The sequence below is a fragment of the Amblyomma mixtum genome, chromosome 5 (assembly GCF_055824585.1).
Source record: "Amblyomma mixtum isolate Tamu chromosome 5, ASM5582458v1, whole genome shotgun sequence".
NCBI classification, from domain to species: domain Eukaryota; kingdom Metazoa; phylum Arthropoda; class Arachnida; order Ixodida; family Ixodidae; genus Amblyomma; species Amblyomma mixtum.
This window is the reverse complement of record NC_143016.1, coordinates 63,078,121-63,098,201: the sequence shown is the minus strand read 5'-3', so window position 1 is coordinate 63,098,201 and position 20,081 is coordinate 63,078,121.

The following is a 20,081-nucleotide window of genomic DNA, read 5'->3' as shown; positions in this document are numbered from 1 at the left end:
CTTCTCCCACCAGAAATATATATTTACGAAGTTTGATATTCTTCCAATATTTGCGTTATATACTTATATGCTTCTGTTGTGTTATAAATCTAATTTCAACATAATTTTGCTTCATTTTGCTTGCAGCTGCCGGGTCACAAGACTTAGAGAAGTTTGGTTTACCCCAACACAAAGAGCTTACTATAGGGGTAAATCCTTATGTCATAACATCCCAGTTCTGCTAAACAGATTTAGCCAGGACAATTTTGATATAACCTCTAAACCGAAATTCATAATTCGGGATTAGTGTCGGGAAAACTTTTGTCGTTGAGTCTTCTGTATTACGTTTTTGGATTCTTTGCTTGCGCCGTTATTTTCTTCGTTCTGTTATCCCTATTTCTTTTGCTCACTTCACTGATTGCGTATATGTATATGTGCACCTGTAGGCACATGCCTATATATGCGCACATGTGGTCTATAAATTGCTCAATTATTTACATGTAACATGTAACATGTTACATGTAACAAATGTAATTCGCATTGTTTATATATTACTTTGCCATAGGTATCATAGTATGTAAATTTATGAAATGATGTATAAGCATTGTTGTCATTATTTTGTAGTATAATATAATACTATATAAGCGTCGTGTTCCTCCTGTGCTGTCAGTTATTTAAAGGAGCCGGTACCTTTTGTCAAGCTGTTGGCACAGTTTTTAGTCCTGGCTCTTCCCTTGCAAGAAAAGAAATCAACTTCAACTTCAAAAGAAAAAAAACGAACTGGTGCCGTCAAAGGACATTCGTTTTTTATTTCGTTTGCATAAATATAGGTAAATCCTTTCTGTTCCAAAGCCATTTCTGTGTTCGTGTCTTAATGAAAATAAGAAAATAAGTGAATTTTGCAGAACGATAGTTTTTTAGGTACATTCACATTCTCTTTTCAGCATTTCTAGCTTCTATTTAACTGTGCAAGAGTGACAAAACTTCTAATTGGTGCAAAGAGCGCTAATCTACATAACTCTAAAAGCGGTTTCCAGATTGGACAGTTGGTTAAGAAATGGACCTTTTATCCCCTCACAGTATAAACTCGTTCGTGTCTTGAAGCCATGAAAATATGCAGGGCGTTTCAAACTGTTCAATACAGGTTTTTCTTTTGTAAGTTCTGAAAGATCCCCGCTTAAGTGGCGAAATTAAAGGCTGTCGAAATCAAAGGCAAGCCATTTGTTAAAATTTCGGAATCGGCACTGTGCTTCAAGATTAAAACGTTTCTCTGGGCTAGTTGGTGCCTCAATCTCTTGGGTAAAGATAACAGCAACATAAAGACGTTAACAAGCGAGAAAAACAGGACAACGCTTTAATTCAGTAGCGCGTTGTCCTGTTTTTTTTTTTCTCATTTGTGAAGTTATTTAAGTTGCGCAACTTATATACTTTCTATGTTTTATGACGTGGAAGATGTTGGCTCTTTTTCCCTGACGACAGCACGCACAGCGATGCCAATTGATGCATGTGCAACGTGGGAAAGTCAACTTAACAAGTTTCCAAATGCGTATTTTTACCTCAGATAACAACGATCCAGAAATGTAAATATATATATATATATATATATATATATATATATATATATATATATATGGGCTCGCCTTCAATTTTGACGGCTTTCGATTCTCAACAAGTTCTTGCGCCCTAAAGTCAATTCTATTAAAACTAGCTAATGTTACTTAATTATTCAGCTTTTCATTCCACTGTATAGGTAAATAATTTCCGTCTTGCCGTATAATCAACGTGCACAAACTGCATCGGCCTACCCTCAGCGGCTTTTAAAAGAAAAATCCGTACCCGGTACAGATGTCTTTCAAAGCCGGACCCGGGGACTGACGACAGGCATAGTTATAGCTCCACATGATTTGTTCTCATGGGTGAATTTTCGTAATGCTGCTTTATTAGACGCCTTTTCCCTTGTACTCCTTCAATTTCGCCACATCTCCTATTATCAAGCGAACTCAACTCTTTTAGATGACGTTGCTCTGGCTTGACCTTTGCCGGCCTCCCTTTCGCTGCGTTTTCAACCGTTCTTTTTGACGCGGTCTTTTCGTGCTCGCGTATGCTCTTCTGGTCAGCCCTATACAGCATTTCGAGAAACGTATGCGCCAATCCATTTTCTTTATCATCTTTCTCGGACAACAACTCGACAACATTTGTTTCGATTGAAGGCGCGACGTTCAGCATGTTACTCTCAATTCCTCCATTTTCTCTTTTTCTCGTGATTGCTGTTGGGTGCTTTTTTTTCCTTTTTACTGAGAGGGGGATGCGATGCAGTTTTGTGCTGTTCTTGCAACATTTCTACTGAAACAAAAAAGAGTGCGCAGATTTTGTTTGAACCACATATTGTTTGGATCAATTTCCGACATGCGTCGGAAATCTGTACGACGAAAAAGTGCTTTCAGTCTTTCTGATATTCCAGACTCATCGCTCTCTGCTGAAGTGGTAATTAACGGTGTACCATGGCTTGGCGGCATTTAAAGTCGCAAGTTCACAAAAAGAGCATTTACAAGTTCAACAACGGTATCTTCATGCACCGTTATTATTAACGATGCAGAGCTCTTTCAGAACATAAGGTGTGGCGCATATCTACTCGAAGCTCTGCCGGATCAACGACAGCTTCTATCTCTTTTCACCATTTTCTGGAGCCCCGTCATATTGCAATTCAGGATCACAAGCAGCGGTATAATGCGATGCATATAGCCGTTGTTATAAAAAAAGATACCGACAGAGATAGAGATCTCGGCAGCTCTCCATTAGATGTAGACATAGTGTGTTTATACCTTGTCTTGTAGAGTAAAATAACTTTTCAGTTTAGCAGCTTTGAATAAACGAAATTGCACAGACGTCCCTCTTCAAAAATTCAGTAATGGACCTCCACCAAGTCCATTTCCCATTTCTTCGCAATGAGCCCGGCTGAAAACGCTGAAACCTTTTGTAGGGATTTCGGCTCCATAGCAATCCACCTCCATAGGAATTTGTCTCTGTAGAAATTGGATGGAGGCGAAATTCTAGAGGTCCGTGTGCTGTGCGATGTCAGTGCACGTTAAAGAACCCCAGGCGGTCGAATTTTCCGGAGCCCTTCACTACGACGTCCCCCATAGCCCGAGTCGCTTTGGGACGTTAAACCCTCGTGCACCATAAACCGTTCCTACCCTTAGTTGAGGTCACCATCCGGCATCAGTGCGGCCAAATGAACGAGACGATGCAATCAGAAGACCGGCGCCTCTCAAGTCCGGCCGTGATAAAGCAAAACAGTCGAATGTTACTTAGAAAAAGAAATGCATGCAGTTGTCCTCAGTCTCAAGTCGCAACTTCGCCATTTTCAGCCAGCGAGCGTGTCACGTGGTACTATGCCGCTGCTCGTCCGGATTTCCCTCGGATTTCATCAGCCGAGAGGCACTCTCATTGTCCTCGGCGGTGGCCAGCGGAGAGTGAAAGGGACCAGCCGAGCCTGTAAACAGCCGTGTCCGCGCAAGGTGGTCGCTCTCGCCGCCACGACCGCGTCCGGCGTCGCGCTACACGGACCGTGACGGCCGCCGTGGGCGAGCACTGGGACGCCAAGGCGTCGCTCTTGTGTCACAGCCTGCATTCGTTCCGTCGTTTTCTGAGCCGTACCTGTGTGCGGCTCAGTTTGTTCGCACTCTGAGTCATACATGTTTTCTTCCTCTTCAACGGCGACGCTCTGCCACGTCCGAATAAAAAAAGGGAAAAGAACGCACGACTCAACCTCAACCCGACGTAGCTTATTATGAAAGTCGCCTTCAGTTATCGTAGTCTGTTCGCCTTGGATACCGGGACAACATTTGTAAGGTCGAAAATAAACGAATAAGAAGCATCTGCGGATATTTCGTTCAACGCCGCACAGCTGGTTACGCAAGAGTTCAGGTACCGCAGCGCCATCACTGTCCCATTTGTCCAGCTACCCGTCTCCAATCTACCCTAAGCAGTACGAGACCGAGTGCCCGTGGTGTGGAGACAAACCAACCCTATACCATACCACATGGGCTTGCCAGAAAATAGACGAGCTCGCCATAATAGAAAACGCGAGTGCGGAACAGTGGGAGAGGATGCTATCCAGCGACATCCTGAAAGACCAACAAGGACTAGTAAGGCGTGCACGCAGGGCAGCTACCCTCAGCGGAGCCCTGGACTAGGGGAACCGACCCTGAAGAGAAGATGGAAGACTCCATCTGAAGCCGCAAAAACCACTGCAAAATAGAGCAAATAAACGTTTTCCACCACCACCACCACGGGGGCACAAATCGCCATTTTGCTAAGTAGTCGTATGTAATACATGCCACGGTGCATGGCTTCCGGGCGCGGCATCACAAAGCCTGCGCGGGCGCCTTCGGCGTCGCTCCGCTCCTGGTTGCCCCCACCGCCGTCGGCGGCGACGGCCGGCCGCGGGGGACGACTCTCGTGCCCCGCTGGCGTCGGGAAACGTCCTCCAACGTCCTTGCGGTGGCGGCGGTTGCGGCGCCATTTCCAGCCGGTCCGACAAAGCAGCGCTCGCGAGAAGGAGAGAGCCTTCGAGGGGAAGAATCGGAGCGGGTTTCGCTTGCGACACCCCAAGGACGCCGGGACGACCTCAGATTATCGCTTGAGCGGCATTTCCGGGACACGGCTCGGCGGCAGGGAAAAAACACTCGCCCCCGACCCCAAAACACGGCCGGCAGCAGCGACGCGACCGACGCCGCAGCAGCGGCAACAGCGGGGCCCCGAAGCGGGACACCGCTAGCATCGAGCGCCGCTGGCGTTGCCCCAGAGAGCGCGCGTCTCCCTCCAGCGCACGAGCCGAGCGGCTCACGTGAGCCGCAGCAGCCAGAAGAGAAACAAAGCTACGATACGATCGAGCGCGTCAGGAGGCGGCGACTTCCATGCCCACTCTCTTAATTTTTTTTCCTCGATACGCCGGGGTTCAAAGTAACGTGCGCTGGTTGAATACGTGAATTCTATCGCGAATGCGGATCTATACTGCCTAACCTCTTTCTTTTGCTTCTAAAGGCGAAATTTTCAGCTCTAAAAGCGAGGTAACCTCTTTGTTACATGCGAGACATTGAAAAAGAAAAAAAAAAAACGTGCAGGCGGTGCACAAAGAACTGAGGGCTTTTGATTTTTTCTCGCGTTCATAGACGCCTCTCTTAGCGCTTTTAAGTACCTCGCATTACGTACTTCCATGGCTAAAGTCCTTGACTGGTATCTTTTTGAGCGCTTAATTTAGCGCGACATAGTATAGTCCAAAGAAGAAAGCATCATTTCGTGCGAAGCATGTCGCGTTTTATTACCTGCAAGTAATCCGGTGTTTTAACTTCTCCCCTAACGAGAGTGCCTTTGGTGTCAGCTCTAAGTGCTACTGTGGTGGCGATCAAGTCATTTTGCTGTCACTCCGTTGGCACGGGTTGAGGGCACGTCCGTCCGAGTTATGTAAGCGCGTCCGGTTACTCAACACGAAGGAAAGGAAGGAAAGATGGACGGAGGAAAACCACGAATGGCGGACGCGTGAGTGGAGGGAGGTTGATTATCGGTGCTGCAACGTTTATATTCAACACGCAGGATGACTTTGCGCGCCTTCGGCGGGGCAGTGGAACGTTACTCAAATCGTCGACCTTAGTGCATTAATGCAGCCAAAATGAGACAGCATAGTATGGCACTGCAAATCTAATCCGAAGTATAGAAGGAAAGCGGGGCACGTCAAAGACGACGTGTAGGAGCGTATAAGACGAAGGATATAAAGTCTGCAGATCACGGAGCTGAATGTGTTCAGAATGATGCAACGCTCAGGAATGTGGGAACGAGTGTAGTGCAACGACTTTCCTATGTGAAGAAACTGTAAAAGGAAAGCTTCTCATACCCTCTGTATACTAAGGTCTTGCTGCGCATCTTTCCTCCCGTGCGTGTGCCCTGCAGAATTGTCATCATACATGTATGCTACGAAGTACGCCTTGTGGAAACAAACAAATGAAAATTGATTTCGAGGAAAGGAACATTCTGCTAATAGCTTTGTGCAATTTTCTGCGACCTGGCACTATTCCAGTTAAGCCCTTTGAGACTTTTGCAGGCCTGCCACTTTTATTTTGTATTCCTTTATGAACAGTAAAAATTGTATTTTATTGCATTACATTGCATTGAATTGCATTGCATACTGCATTGTAAATGCGCAGCAACTGCCCGTCACAGCGGTTTTCCCCTCACACCAATGACTAGCAAACTGGCCAGTACACGGACATCACTGACTGTCGAATGCCCCCTTGAGATACAAAAATACTGCGCTGGTGAATTGTATGTTTACAACAACCTAGTGACAGTACCTTACTGAAATGCTCTCATAAATCAAAAACTCATTGACGATGCCGGCAATGTGTTACCAGGAGAAGAGAAGAGCCAAAGAAATATGAGCTACTATTTCGCCCTGAGAAATTCTGAATGACCTCGGACTATGCCACCATCAAGCCCGTTGCATATTATTTGGCTGACGTACATACTACCAGAACGCAGATGCCACGCGGGGTGTTACACGGAATGTTACTATGTGGTATGCTATTGCGAAAATCACTGTCATTTCAAAGCATTGTAATTACCACCAGCAGCTCAGCTAAGTCCACCAGGAAGGGGATTGACATGCATGCAGTGGACGATTGGCAGGTGGAGCAGATCAGCGGTTCTTTATCGCCTGCAGCGTCTTATACATGAAAGTTACCTTCCTGTTCAGGTAAGCGACAAGTTTTTCTAGCACATTTGTTCCTCCCACCAAACTCAAAACCTGACCTCGAAACTGCAACCGCGATCGAAAAGTTTGCCTTCGTGCTTGTGGGTTAGAAACAATGTACGGATGATTACATATTATGAGAAAGCGGTATTTCCTTCACTGCCGACCCGTTTCCGATCACTTACTTGCGTCACAGACAATGAGATACAGGAGCGATGAAGAAAAAGAAGAAACGTACCCGCACGTATACATGTACAGCGTATACTGCGAAGCACGCCTCTGCCACAATTGAGAGGTGCACAATGGATGACGCGCGAAAGCAGCGCACTCCCCCCCCCCCCCCCCCCCCCCCTTCTCAATCTTCGATACTGAGATAATAACGACACTGCGCCGTTACTTGCGTTCAACGTCAATGCACGGCGGTACAGCCTGCCTCGTTACAGGAGGTGGGCGAGTGGGGGCGCGCGCGGCGTTATATCGCGGCAATACATGAGCTGCGCGAGAAGTGGCCCCTGAAAACGAACCACGATATTGGATAATCACCCATTGTCTCCTAATGGAATCGTGTCCCGCAACCGCGATGCAAGCGGTGAGGCGTGGCCCTGTTCCGGGGGACTATTTAATTGCCAGCGACGTCGTGCCGCTCAGGAAGTCACGCTTCCTTCAGAGTGCTACTGCTTCGTAAGTTGCCGCGTTCGTGGCAGGATTTAGATGAAAGCTCCAGAAAGCTGCGGCCCTTTGTGCCGACTACAGCGGTATTGGCGTTTCGACCATGGGCCACTGGACGCCGCCGCCGCAGTGCCATTCGTGGGCTGTTACGACCCATCTTGAGACCCGCGATGAAACGGTGGTGCATTCAACAGTAGCGGCAATTTCGACGGGTCGTTTGACCCCCAAGATGACCCCACGGCTCGGTGCCAACGACCTTCTAGAAGGACCGACGACCGGAGAAAAACGGGTGCCCCTCGTCTTAAAAAAAAAACCCGGAACGAATCAGAGGAAGCCAGCGCAGCTGCGTCTGCGACGTCAACATGCCACACCTGTCTTCGATAGACGCGAGCTGCCAACACAGTGCTACAGGGATGCGGCCTTACGCTTCCTCCTCGCCAGTGCCCACGGGTGGGCTCTACCACAGGTGTCTTCGTTGGCTGCGCTGTGTAGTGCCGATCTTTTGTGTCGCGATGAATTGCCGCCTGGTGAAAGGGCGGAGCCTTGGGGTATTTAACCTGCGACCAAAGTGAGCACGAACGCTCTGGACCTTGGGTAATAGGTTCATCCAGTGTGGCTCTGAACCTTGGGTAATAGGTTCATCTATTCGCTCTGGGCCCTGGGAAAAAGGCTCATCCAGTCGATCGACGTCATGAACTCTTAGATTTTGATTCCTTGCTCTTCTTTTGTAAATTTATGTAAATAAGTGTCTTAGTTTCTTGCCATTAAACCTGCTTGTTTTCGTATTTCCCCAACCATTGAAGCTTCAGACTTTCCTCAGCCCGACGACTCAACACGCTACCAAATGGAGCCCGGGTTCGAGCTTTCCTGTGCGCCACAACAACTGGTGGCAGCGGTGGGATCCGAAGACCCAGGTGGGATTCTGCTACCTTGAGTCACAACAGGGCGCTACCTTCGTCTCGCTTTCAAATTCAAATTCAAATTCAAATTCTTTATTACATTCAAAAGTACACAAAGATGTGTCCAACACTGTCTGGACCCGTAGCCGTAGGCTAGTCATGGGTCCAAAAAATGAAATACAGTCATACAGACACTCCAGTACAAAGCAATTAGAAATTGTAACAGCGGGGTAGATACATGTGTATGAATACAAGCGCAGAAAAGGGAGAAAGAAAAAATTAAAAACATTACACGGAACAACTATATAATATGAAAAACATCGCCTATGTCCAAAAAAGAAATAATAATAATAATAACAACGAATTCGCGCAGCAGGTTGAGTAAGAGTTAGTTCTTAGTATGTATGTGCTGAAAGAATTTTTTTGCTGTAGGAGTGAAATTTTGAGCGTATTTTACTTCGTGGGGAAGGGTATTCCATATTTTTGCACCAATAAAAGCGAGCTGTCGTTCTCCATATACGTTGTGAGTGGGTGGCAGATTAAAGTTTCCAAGCGTTACATTCCTGGTGGGACGTGATGACATGTTAAATAGGGATATATGGAAAGGATGGTTGTATCTTACGACGCTGTTTACGGTAGTAGCTGTTTTCAGTAGCCGTAGTGAATCGAAAGGTAGTATCTGAAGTCAACGATGTCATAAAGAGTTGCAGCTATCGCGACAGCATTGAAGAGCGGATGAAACCTCCGGGATACATGCCTAGTGACTTTTTTTCGACAGAAAAAAGCATCATCGTCACCATCCCAACTAAGTCCACTATAGGACAAAGGATTCTCCCATATTTCTTCAATTAACTCTGTGCTAGCCGCGCGGCCATCTTATCTCGGAAACTCCATCTTATCCGCCCACCTGACTTTCTGCGCCCCCTGCTACGCTTGCCTTCTCTTCAGAGGAATCCAGTCTTTCACCCTTAACAACCATCGGTTATCTCGCATTACATGCCCCGCCCAACTCTATTTCTTTTTCTTGATTTTGATGAGGATGTCATTAACTCGCACTTGTTCCCTGACCCAGCCTGCTCTCTTCCTGTTTCTCACGGTCACACCTATCATCTTCCTTTCCATAGCTCGCTGCGTTGTCTACAGTTTAAGTTGAACCCTTTTCATTAGCCTCCACGTTACTGCCTTATAGGCGAGCACCGGTAAGATACAGCTGTTACACACTTTCCTCTTGGGGGATATATGGTAAACTGCCATTCATGATATGAGAGTACCTGCAAAATGCACTCCAGCCCATCCTTATTTTCCTGGTTATTTCATTCTCGTGGCCCGGATCTGCGGTCAATACCGGCCACGAGTAGGTTTAGCCCCTCCTCACCACCCGTCTAGCTCCTATAGATTGTCTACAGATTGTCTATAGATTGTCTGTAGACTGTCTATAGCATTTGTATCGCCTATAGACTGTTCTCTACGACTTGTCTGTAGAGAACCTATAGATTTTATACACAGAAGTCTAAGGACAGTGTATAGACTCTAAATTTTTTTTCTAATTACCGCTACTGACCCACTGCCGGAGGGAATACCAAGAGCAGGACAAGTGTTACTACTCCTTCTGCGCTCAGGCTTCGCCCTCACTCCGGACGTATACGGTACAGACCAATGGCGACGGTATACAGGCCCAGACGCACCGGACCCTCGCGCCCCGGCCCCGGTACTGCAAGCGGACCCCGAGCCGGCACTCCGCTGCCCAGACTGCGGTCTCGCTGAGAGGCCCACCGGATCCCATATGATCTGGGAGTGCCGAGCCCACGACGGACCTATAGGGAGCGCCATCTCGACCGTACTCTGTTACCGACGTACGGGATCTGGGTCCTGTCGTCGGGCGGACCCTTTAACTCTTCAAGGGTGATGCTAGAATTGCTTCTGGCTGGCTTTCGCCAAGGAGTCGGGCCTTTTGCACCGCCTGTAACCCATCTCTTTCCATCCTCTTTCTCCCTTTAGGCATAAAAGGCACCCCCTCTAAATAAACATACCTTCACCCACTCATTCCCTTGCCACTTCCAACGCTTCCCTGCATATCACAAACTGCTGTTCCGTTCCGAGACATGATACTTACCTTCTATGCATATTAGTTCTTAGGCTCGTAGGTCATCGATCATCGTCGTCAATTCACTTCATGCTAAGGTACTTAGTAAGGCAAAGCATATTTCCCCGCTATAAATGGCGCAGAGAGCAGTATGTTTACAATTGGCGTAGTAGGATGTGATACACCTTAAATGTTCGATGTTGATAAATCACATCGCTCGAAGACAACTTCAGGAAAGTTTAACTGCTTATTTACAATTAGTTAAGCAACACAAAAACTATTAACCGTTTAAGGACTCGTCTTGGTCCCGTCGAAACAGCTTCGTTTAACCTCAGCTAATCAAAGATTGGGGAAAAGGAGTACATTCCAGCCTACTTGTAACGAACCTGACGGTCACGCGGACTGCGTTCGTAGTAAGTGGGCTCCCTGTATTAAAGCCACAAATACTAAGCACAGCAAAAATCACGTTTATTAATGCGAAAGCATTTCTTGGCTATGTCGGCGGGTTCGTGTCTCCAAAACGTGTCCGCAGCAGTTGTGACGTTCTCAGAAGAGGTAGCATCAAACGAATGGTTGTGATCGATAGAGGACGGTGTGAGGATGCTGCTCAAAAAAAAAAAAAGAAAATTGGCTATAGGATGATTAGTTAATTAATTAGAGCCAAGAATGTCGAAAAAACTTTGAAATAGCGCAGAAGTCGATATAGTGAGTGGGCGGGTAAACAGATAGGGAATTTGAAAAGCCAAAATTGTTGATTGAGATAAGAGAAGGTATAATCAGAGTAAATAAATCGATCTTTAATTAAAGCATAAGATAAATACGCTAATTCAGTAGTTGAATTAATTAACAAACGAAAAGGAAATGATGAAGAGAGGCAAAGAGAGGCGACGAGTGCCGAGGAGGCATCAATGCTTTCGCATTTTCCCAATGCGGGTCGCGGCAGTGAGGCTCTAATTTTTTCTTAAAAACTGTGTCACGCGCCTCGGAAGTATATAGAACGTACCGCGCCGCTTTCCAGGCTCTCCAGGGCTGTCGTGTTCTCTTCGCCGAAACCCTTGCTGCCAACAGTCTGCTTTAGTGACAGGGTGTAACTAATTGTGTTTGAAGCGCCATACGGCAGATGGTGGCAGCTTGGCTACATTCATCTGATTCCTAGCGGTAGAGGAGTGCTCGTACTTTGCGTACAACGGCTCCATCAGAGCATGGCTGTGCATGCATGAACACAGTCATCCAAGGCAACATCCGGTTAGCTATGCATCAACGACCCGTTGCCACAAATCTACGAGCGCCTGTCCACGTGTTTTTGGAAGGATCATCTACCGTTCCTTGGCCCATGCAGCGACCGCACAGAATGTTTCAGGTCGGGTCAGGTGGGTGGGTGGGTGGAGTTGAACTCGGGTTCAGGTCTTCCTCTTTTGTGGTGGTGGAGATGGGGGTCCGTTTGGGCGCGACACGTTGCAGGAGGGAGATGAGACGTAGACGAACTTCTTTGCGGAAATGTACAAGCTGGGTTTATTTACAACTATTTACACATATACACATCGACCAGGGTGGTCGCTAGCATTCAGGACGATCGGGAGCGCCAGGCCAGAGCTCGCCCCTACGAAACCCTGTCCTGCCTGGCCGACTGAACTCGCGCTACGCGTAGCGGCTCCTCGTCCTTCGGAACGTGGCCAGCGCAAAGCTAGACCCTGTCCGTCTCGCGATTCCGACTCTCCACCAAGAGTCCCTGCCCAAGTCTCCCTTTTTGCGCCAAAAAGCCTCCTTAAATAAGTTTCCCCAGCATTCTGGGGACCAACTTAGTGACCAATGAGAGATGGGCTTCTTACAACCAATCAGAGACACGCCGGTACCCACGAGCTTGTTTGCTCGCGAGGGCCGCATGCCTTTGAAGAAGCCGATAGCGCTTTTGCGCTTTTCCACACACAGTGAAACACTTTGACAATACCACAAAATCACGCAAGCACCACTTCCATCAGCTGTGGCTCCAAACACTACAGGGTGCATCTGAGCCCTCTGGCCAGAGGCAGAGTAATCACAACTCGTTACCCGAATGACCACTTCCATCAGCTGTGGCTCCAAACACTACAGGGTGCATCTGAGCCCTCTGGCCAGAGGCAGAGTAATCACAACTCGTTACCCGCCATCCGGCCTCACGACCATTCGTAATTGCACTCAGCTGCCTCCCAAGCAAGCTTCCCCCTCAAGTGTCCTTGAAGCTTTCTTTCGCCTTGTTCGACGCCGTGGTCGAAAAGTCATTGAACTTAACCCCGACAATAGCCGGGGTACGCGACTCGTACGCACTGTCCGCGGAACGGGTCCCCTTCCGGCACCCCTCGCTGCCATTGCTGCTTTTACCTTTTGGGGCGGCAGCCCTTTGACCCCAGCGTTTCCTCTGTCTGCTTAAAAGCTACGCCGCCTAAAACATCTTAAAGCCTGGCCCGCATGGAGCGTTTTTTACCCGCGAAATCGCGCCGCGCGTCCGACGCCCGCGCCGGCGTCGACGAATTCACTCCCGCATAGTCAGCAGCCGAGCGGCGCGCGCTACGGGCGCGTTACGGGATACGTTGACAAGATGGCGGCGCCCTGCTCGCCCACTTCGGAATAAATACATGTCACCGCTGTATTCTTCGACGTGATAGCTCGCTCAAACGGTAGTGGTTCGCTTTTATTCCGCCTACTCTTGCCCACGCGTAGAGGTATAAGCGATAACGACCTGTTTTTCAGATAATTTGGCGATTTTCAAGCTCTTAGGCCTAACTAAATACAGTGTGTTTACTAAAGTGTTTACCTCGCAAGAACGACACCTGGTGAAGCAGTTGTCTAGCTTTTAGTCACTTGCTACATTTTCATCTATTTGTAGTTTTTCTTCTTGGAACGAAAAAAGGCTCGCAACGCAGCCATCGTAGTTACCAGTAATTACGGATAAAAAATTTCTTCAACACAGCGTTTATGTGCTTTGGCGTCTTGTCACTAGATGACGCCACCTGAGGGACGGCGCGGCCAGCTAAAAGCGACTCCTCCGAAAGGCAACACGCTGCTCGGCCGTTTCGGCCGAGAAACCCGAAGCCCAAGCCCCGGTACTATAGAGAACTAGAACTCGGTACCCTCGGAGCACCAAACGCCCGTCTTTCCGGGAAGCACGACGCAGTAACACGGCGCAGATACCCGAGAAGCGACGCAGCTACAGTGCCAGAGAGAGCTCGCGAGCGCGTCTCTCGGCCGGCGTGGCTCCGTCCAGAGTCACGTGACGCCCGCTCCGGCTCTCATTGGTCCTCTGTCGCTGCCCTCTCCCGGCGTCGGCGCGGCGTCGACGTTTTTTTTCTGTTTCGACAGAACCTGACGATTTGGCAAAAACGTCCTCTCCGGCGGCAAAAAAACGCTCCGGTGCCGTCGACGCCGACGAATCGCCCGGAAAAACGCTCCATGCGGGCCACGCTTAAGATAAGGACCAAGTCGGCGGCGCCCGGGGGGGATATGGAGATGGCCCGCTGCCCGGCGGCCCGCAAACTCAACTGGTGGGTAGGTAGGAAGGTAGGTAGGGAAGGTAAGGTAGGGTAGGGTCAGGCACGTATTCAAAGAGAGCCCCCCCCCCCCTCCCGCTAGCTCGAAAATTACCTTCGGCCCCTCCAGAAAAAAAAAAAAAATCCTGGCTACGGGACTGAGTAGGGTAGGGCGGGCGGGCGGGCGGGCGGGCGGGCGGGCGGGCGGGCAGGCAGGCAGGCAGGCAGGCAGGCAGGCAGGCAGGCAGGCAGGCAGGCAGGCAGGCAGGCAGGCTTCGCGGATTCCTGCGGCGGCATCGTGCACTGAGGGTTGGACGATCTTACAGTGGATAATATGTTCTGTCGTTTCTCTGCCTTGCATGCAGCAACATCAAACGTCATCCGTGGGGTCAAATCCCTGGGCTATGCGATTTACGCCAGCGGTATGCTTGCCTCGCGGCGGTTCATGATAATCACAAGCAGACGCGGCCCTTATCGCTTGCGAAATCGCACAGCCAGCGCCTGCGTCGCTGCCCTGTCACCTTTCCAACTGCAACGCACCAGGCTGAATGATATGTTCGTTTGTAGGAGGAACGCTTGTGAGCACTGCAATAGCGGCGCGCAAACGGGCATGCCACGTGGTATTTGTTTGTATTTCGTGGGCACCTGCAGTGAGCGTAAAATAACTAATACGTAATATATGGAAAGTTAGAAACTGTTAAATGGGCTCTGAGGACCGTTCTGCGAGAAAGTTTCAGAATTTTTTAATTAGAATTTTTTTTACCTAACTTCGTTGCTTGCGCAGTTGGTCAGTTAATACCGGTTAATTGCGCAGTTAGGCAGAATACAAAAAATATGTCTTGCGCTCTGTGACTCTTGTTCTTGCTCCATACAATAGCCAGCAACATGCATTTGGTCGCGATCACCCGCGACACGGCCGAATCGACCCGCCGGCGCGTCGTGAAGTAACCGACGTCGTGTCACGTAATTGGCTGACTACCTCACTGCAGCGTCTGGGTATGCATATGCCTCGTGCATATGGCGCTGCGCAGTATACCTGGTTAACAGATTAGCGGACCGCGCCGAGCTAGATGACTTCAGCTGAATTTACGAATTTCTAACTCAGTGGCGCATTGCATTCGATTTTTGCAAGTTTATGTTTGCGAAAGAGGTCCGCGGTTCTAATTCCAGTCCCGCCGCAGTTCTACGTCGGATTAGAAGAAAAAAAAATGGCTGAGGCTTAGCTAAGGTTAAGCCTAGTCAGATGCGAAGCATATTGATGGCTAGGCTTGGTAAAGTTCCTCGCTTTGTTCTTCAGTTGTTGTAGAACGTTGTCGCCGAGCCGCATATTGAGCACGCCGCTTAGCCAGACGTTCATCCCGCTCTTCATCGGTCTCTGTGGCACGCTGAAGCTTTCGCTTCTCGTTCAAATCAGGCCTGCTTCTAGGCGGCATCGCAACACCTGGCCGCCTCGTAAGTGCCCGGAGAGCGAGGCCGAGGCAAGCTCAGCTTTATACCGCTGCTGTAGCGTCACGTGGTCAGCTGCAGCGCCTCTGATGTGGAGCCTCCACCGCCGCGGCCGACCGCGCGAGCCGCCAGCCCATCATCATCATCAAAACGTTTATTTCCACCGAAATGATACTCCTTTTTGGACCCCCCGGCACGCAGGCCTAAGGGAGCCCTACTTAGGAGCCTCGCAAACTAAGGTCTGGTGAAGACACATTGTCTCTTCACGGGCTCAGCCGGCAGCCCATCTCTCGTCTGCTGTGACGTCATGTTGTCACGTGGTCAGCCGCCGCGCCTCTGATGTGGAGCCTCCACCGCCGCGGCCGACCGCGCGAGCCGGCAGCCTATCTATCTCTCCTCTGCTGTGACGTCATGTTGTCACGTGGTGTCACGTGGTCACGCTAAAGGTCAATGGTAGCTCCACCGCCGCGCTCGACGGGCTGTAGTGTAGCTCTAGTAATATGCTTCGCATAAAATTGAATGTCAATGGAACTGAATAACCAGCTCAAGGGTGCGGCCTTATCCCGGCGACCAAAGCTGACAGCGCACCCTCTTACCAGTACAGGATTTGGCCACCCTTGTGTAGCACTTGGCCACAACTTCCTATCCTATATTAATACATCAGTTGACCCCCGGCCCTCAGTCGTCAGCGGCTGCGGAGTAAATGACCAAAGTGGAGGTCAGACTTGTGATGCGGCGGAGGGTGCTAGGAATCTCTGGCTCCGGGCAGGCCGCTGAAACTGTACTTGGCAACGCTTAACGCTAAACTTTGTCCAGTGAGGTTCGCTTAGCAGTGCTGTTTGAGGACTTAAAGGGTGTTAAATGAGATGTCAGAGAGTTATTCAGGTATGGAAGGACAAATGAGGCATATACAGTGGTCTAGGGCGGGCGCGTACTATATGCTTTCATGGTTTCCAACAGGTACCAGATGTGAGATTCATCATCAATAGGGACGCAGCTGTCAACATAGAAGAATTCTATACCATTAACTAGAGAGTGGCAGTTGTCGTAGTTGAGCTCAATGAGATGTACAAATTGCAGGTTGTCCAGGCCTTGCGCCTACATCCAGTCATGATGAGCATACGTTCGAGAGCATCTCTAAAGTCGTGGAATCAGCAAAGAGTAAAGCAAGAACACCGTACACTTTACTGATGGGCGACTTCTGTGGAGGCAAGAAGCAGGCAGGAGACCATGCAGGCAGCGGTGACCATGGCACAGGTCCTCTGAATAGCAGGGGTGAGTTCTTAGTAGAGTTCATAGAGCGAAATAATTTACGGATCGTGAGTGCCTTCTTTCGCAAAAGGAAAAACCGGTGGAGGACGTGAAAGGGCCCGAAAATGCGAGATTAAAAATGGAATACACTTGTGCGAGCATCTTATTGGCATCGTGCAGGGTGTGGTGATGCTCGGCAAGGTGTGATGACTACAGGATGGTAAGATCTCGAACTGAGGAGGGAATGGAGGAAACTGCCATGGAAGAAGCCCATCAACGAGTCGCAATGAAAGTAGGGTTTAAGCTAAGAGACAAAAGGGGCAATGCCATTACCAATATGGATAATATAGGTAAAGTAGCCGAGAAATTCTACTTATATCTACACAGTAGCCAGAAAAATTCCGGACACTTAATTCCATAATGTGTTGGCTATAGAAGCTGGCGGCGCTTGACTTCAGCCAACATGAACGCTCAAAGCATCATGGGCCGGTGAGCTACTTGGTGCGAGACAACCGTATTTTTTTCGGGGACAGAGTGTCGTTACTGAGATGTTTCATTCCGAAAACGCTGTTCGTGTCTGCGCAGACGACTTCGGCGCGAACGCATGCGTAAAAACCATAGTAGCGAAACTGCAGCAACACACGACGCCAATAAAAGGCTTTTCTTTTCAGAAATGCCATTAAAAAAACATTTAAAAGTGTTTAAGCAACATTTTTTTAAAAACATATTTACTTTTAAAAAGGCGCCTGTTAAGCACGAAATATCAGTTTTTGTAGTGTTCACTACTTGGCCAATAGGAGAGCTAGCCATCTCTTATTTTGGGCAGCATTTAAATGCTTTTCTGCTCATTTGTTGCAATCATTAGGCAGAATATTGAATGTTAGGACATTCTTGATTATCGAACAGCGTTTATTTTTGCATTATTTTTTGGCCAAAAGTTGTAGTTCTGCAGTCGGTAGCTCACCGGCCCATGATGCTTTGAGCACCCATGGTGGCTGAAGTGGTCTGAGGGGGCTCCACGCGAACTCCCATAGACGGGGCGGCAGCTTTCCCTATAGGTAATAGTAAGAAACTCTATGGTGTTGGAAGCGCGATAGCATGATGCATTTACCGGAAGAGATGTCGCTCACTTTCGGTCTGGTGAAATCACTTCCCCCCAGCCAATGAGCGAATTTTATGGCCGACAACGCAGTTTGGCCCCATGAGACTTCTAATGCTGTCGTATTAATAATCAGGATGCACGGCCGCCGCGGTGGCGATAGACGCGGGTTCGATCCCGGCTGCGGCGGTCGAATTTCGATGGAGCCGAAATTCCAGAGACCGGTGTACTGTACGATGTCAGTGCACGTCAAAGAACCCCAGGTGGCCGAAATTTCCGAAGACCTTCTCTACGGCATCCCTCATAGCCTGAGTTGCTTTGCTACGTTAAACCGCCATAAACCATTAATAATCAGGATGCTAAGGACGGAGCCTGTGAAACTATCTTGCCGGTAACGAAAGATGAATTAAAGAAAGCCTTACAAGCAATACAAAGGGTCGAATCAGCTGGTGAGGGTCGGGTAACTGCACATCTGTTGAATGACGATGGGGAAATATAGTGTCAGAAAAACTGGCCATCCTCTGCACACACAATGCCTCATCACCTCGAGCGTTAAACACTCATTACAGACCCATCATCGTACTGACTGTCTGTCGCCTACAAGCTGTTTACTAAGGTAATCGCCAATAAAATCGGAGCAACCCTAGACTTCAATCAGCCTAAGGACCGGCTGGCTTTTGTAAATGCTACTTCGGGGTGCCGACGTCATGGACAAACACCGCATGAACGTTACGACGTAGAGTGGGACCGTGCGGTGGTCCAGGGACCCAAGGGGGGTCTAAACACACTTGCCATGATAAAGTTTTTCTCTCTCTCTCCGCAATACCATTAATCAGGTGATAGAGAAATGCGCAGAATACAACCCCTATAGTATATAGTATGCATAGCCTTCGTAGATTACGAGAAAGCATCTGACGGAACTGTATGGTGTAGAAGAGGAATATGTAAAAATACTGGAAGATACCCATGACGACAGCACAGCCACCGTAGCCCTCCGTTAAGAAAGTAATAAAATCCGAATCAAGAAGGGTGTCAGGCAGGGAGACACGATTTCTCCAGTACTGTATTCACCGCTTGTTTACGAGAGGTATTCAGATATCTGGATTGGGAAGAGTTGGGGAAAACAAATCGAGCATGCCTCAGCAATCTGCAATCGTTCATTGTCATTTCCAGCGGAGTTTCCGACGCTGTGCGTATCTACCGCGCCTGTGTTCGCGGTACAAGATGCCCGTCTGAGTTCTTTGCTCGTTTCTCCAACGTGTACAGCAGAGAGAAAGAGGGCTGGGGTTAATGCATCTCCAGGGGAACGGACATCAGGCGGCATCGTGCTGTCGGGGGACGCCGTAGAGCGGAGGATTCGACGAAACCGGGAAGCAGCAACCTTTGTCCACGACTCCACGTCCCCTCGGCGAGTGGCACGTGGAAGACAACCCCACGTCCGCATAGCTACTTGAAGCGGAAGGGACTCTGGCGGTGCTCCTTTGACGAAGCGTGGTCCAATGGAAGCGAGTCCCCACGCTAGCAGCCGACATGACAAATGGCTACTCGTTTGCACGGCTTAATGCGAACTGAGATGCATAGCGAATGTAGACACGAGACGGGTGCTCCGTGCGAGCGTCGGTGTCCGCCCATCTACTGCGCATGGGAGTCGGTCAGTACCCGAGGATTTGTGAGTGACGGCACCAGGTCTGTCTGGGAGACAGCCTTTCAGCGAATCTGTTCCGCCTCTCGTGGACACGTGCGCGCGCCTTCCCCTTCTGCTCTTCCAAGCAACACGATTGCTTTGTTCCCTGGTACTCCTAGGTGAGTGGCCAGCCCTGACTACAAGTGGCCGAGTTCCAAGATTGGATTGGGTCCACAGGTTGCGCAATAGGAAATTTGGTGATTAGGAATAACAGCGCACGTTAAAAATCCCCAGGTGGTCGCAATTATTCCGTATCTCACCCCTACGACACCTGTTTCTGTCGTTCTTTTCTTTTCCCGCCCATTTTCCTCGCTTCCTTCACGGCGCGGTTGATGTTTCACCTAGAAGTCAGTTATTGCCTCCTGGGACCGGGCGGCCGTTGTATGGCACCACCGTCGCCTCAGCGGAACAGCGCCGCCCGTGACGAAACACGTCAGAGGAATGTGGGGAGCGGCGTAGCCGGTTGCGCTCGGCAAGAATGGCTCTGCCCGTCGTCCGGTGGTGCGGCTTTCAAAACTTAAATAATCGCACGCAGTTTTTCCGATTAGGCAATCTCGAAAAAGGGAAGAGCCTTTACGAGGCAAGCCATGTGTACGACATGCGCGAGTGTCAAGGTGCAGTCACGCACATACTAAGTGCATACTACAGACAAAGCTGAATGCACCAAGCTAGGATGTGGACCTGGACGTAAGTGCAACTTCATTCCTTCGGGTAACCGTT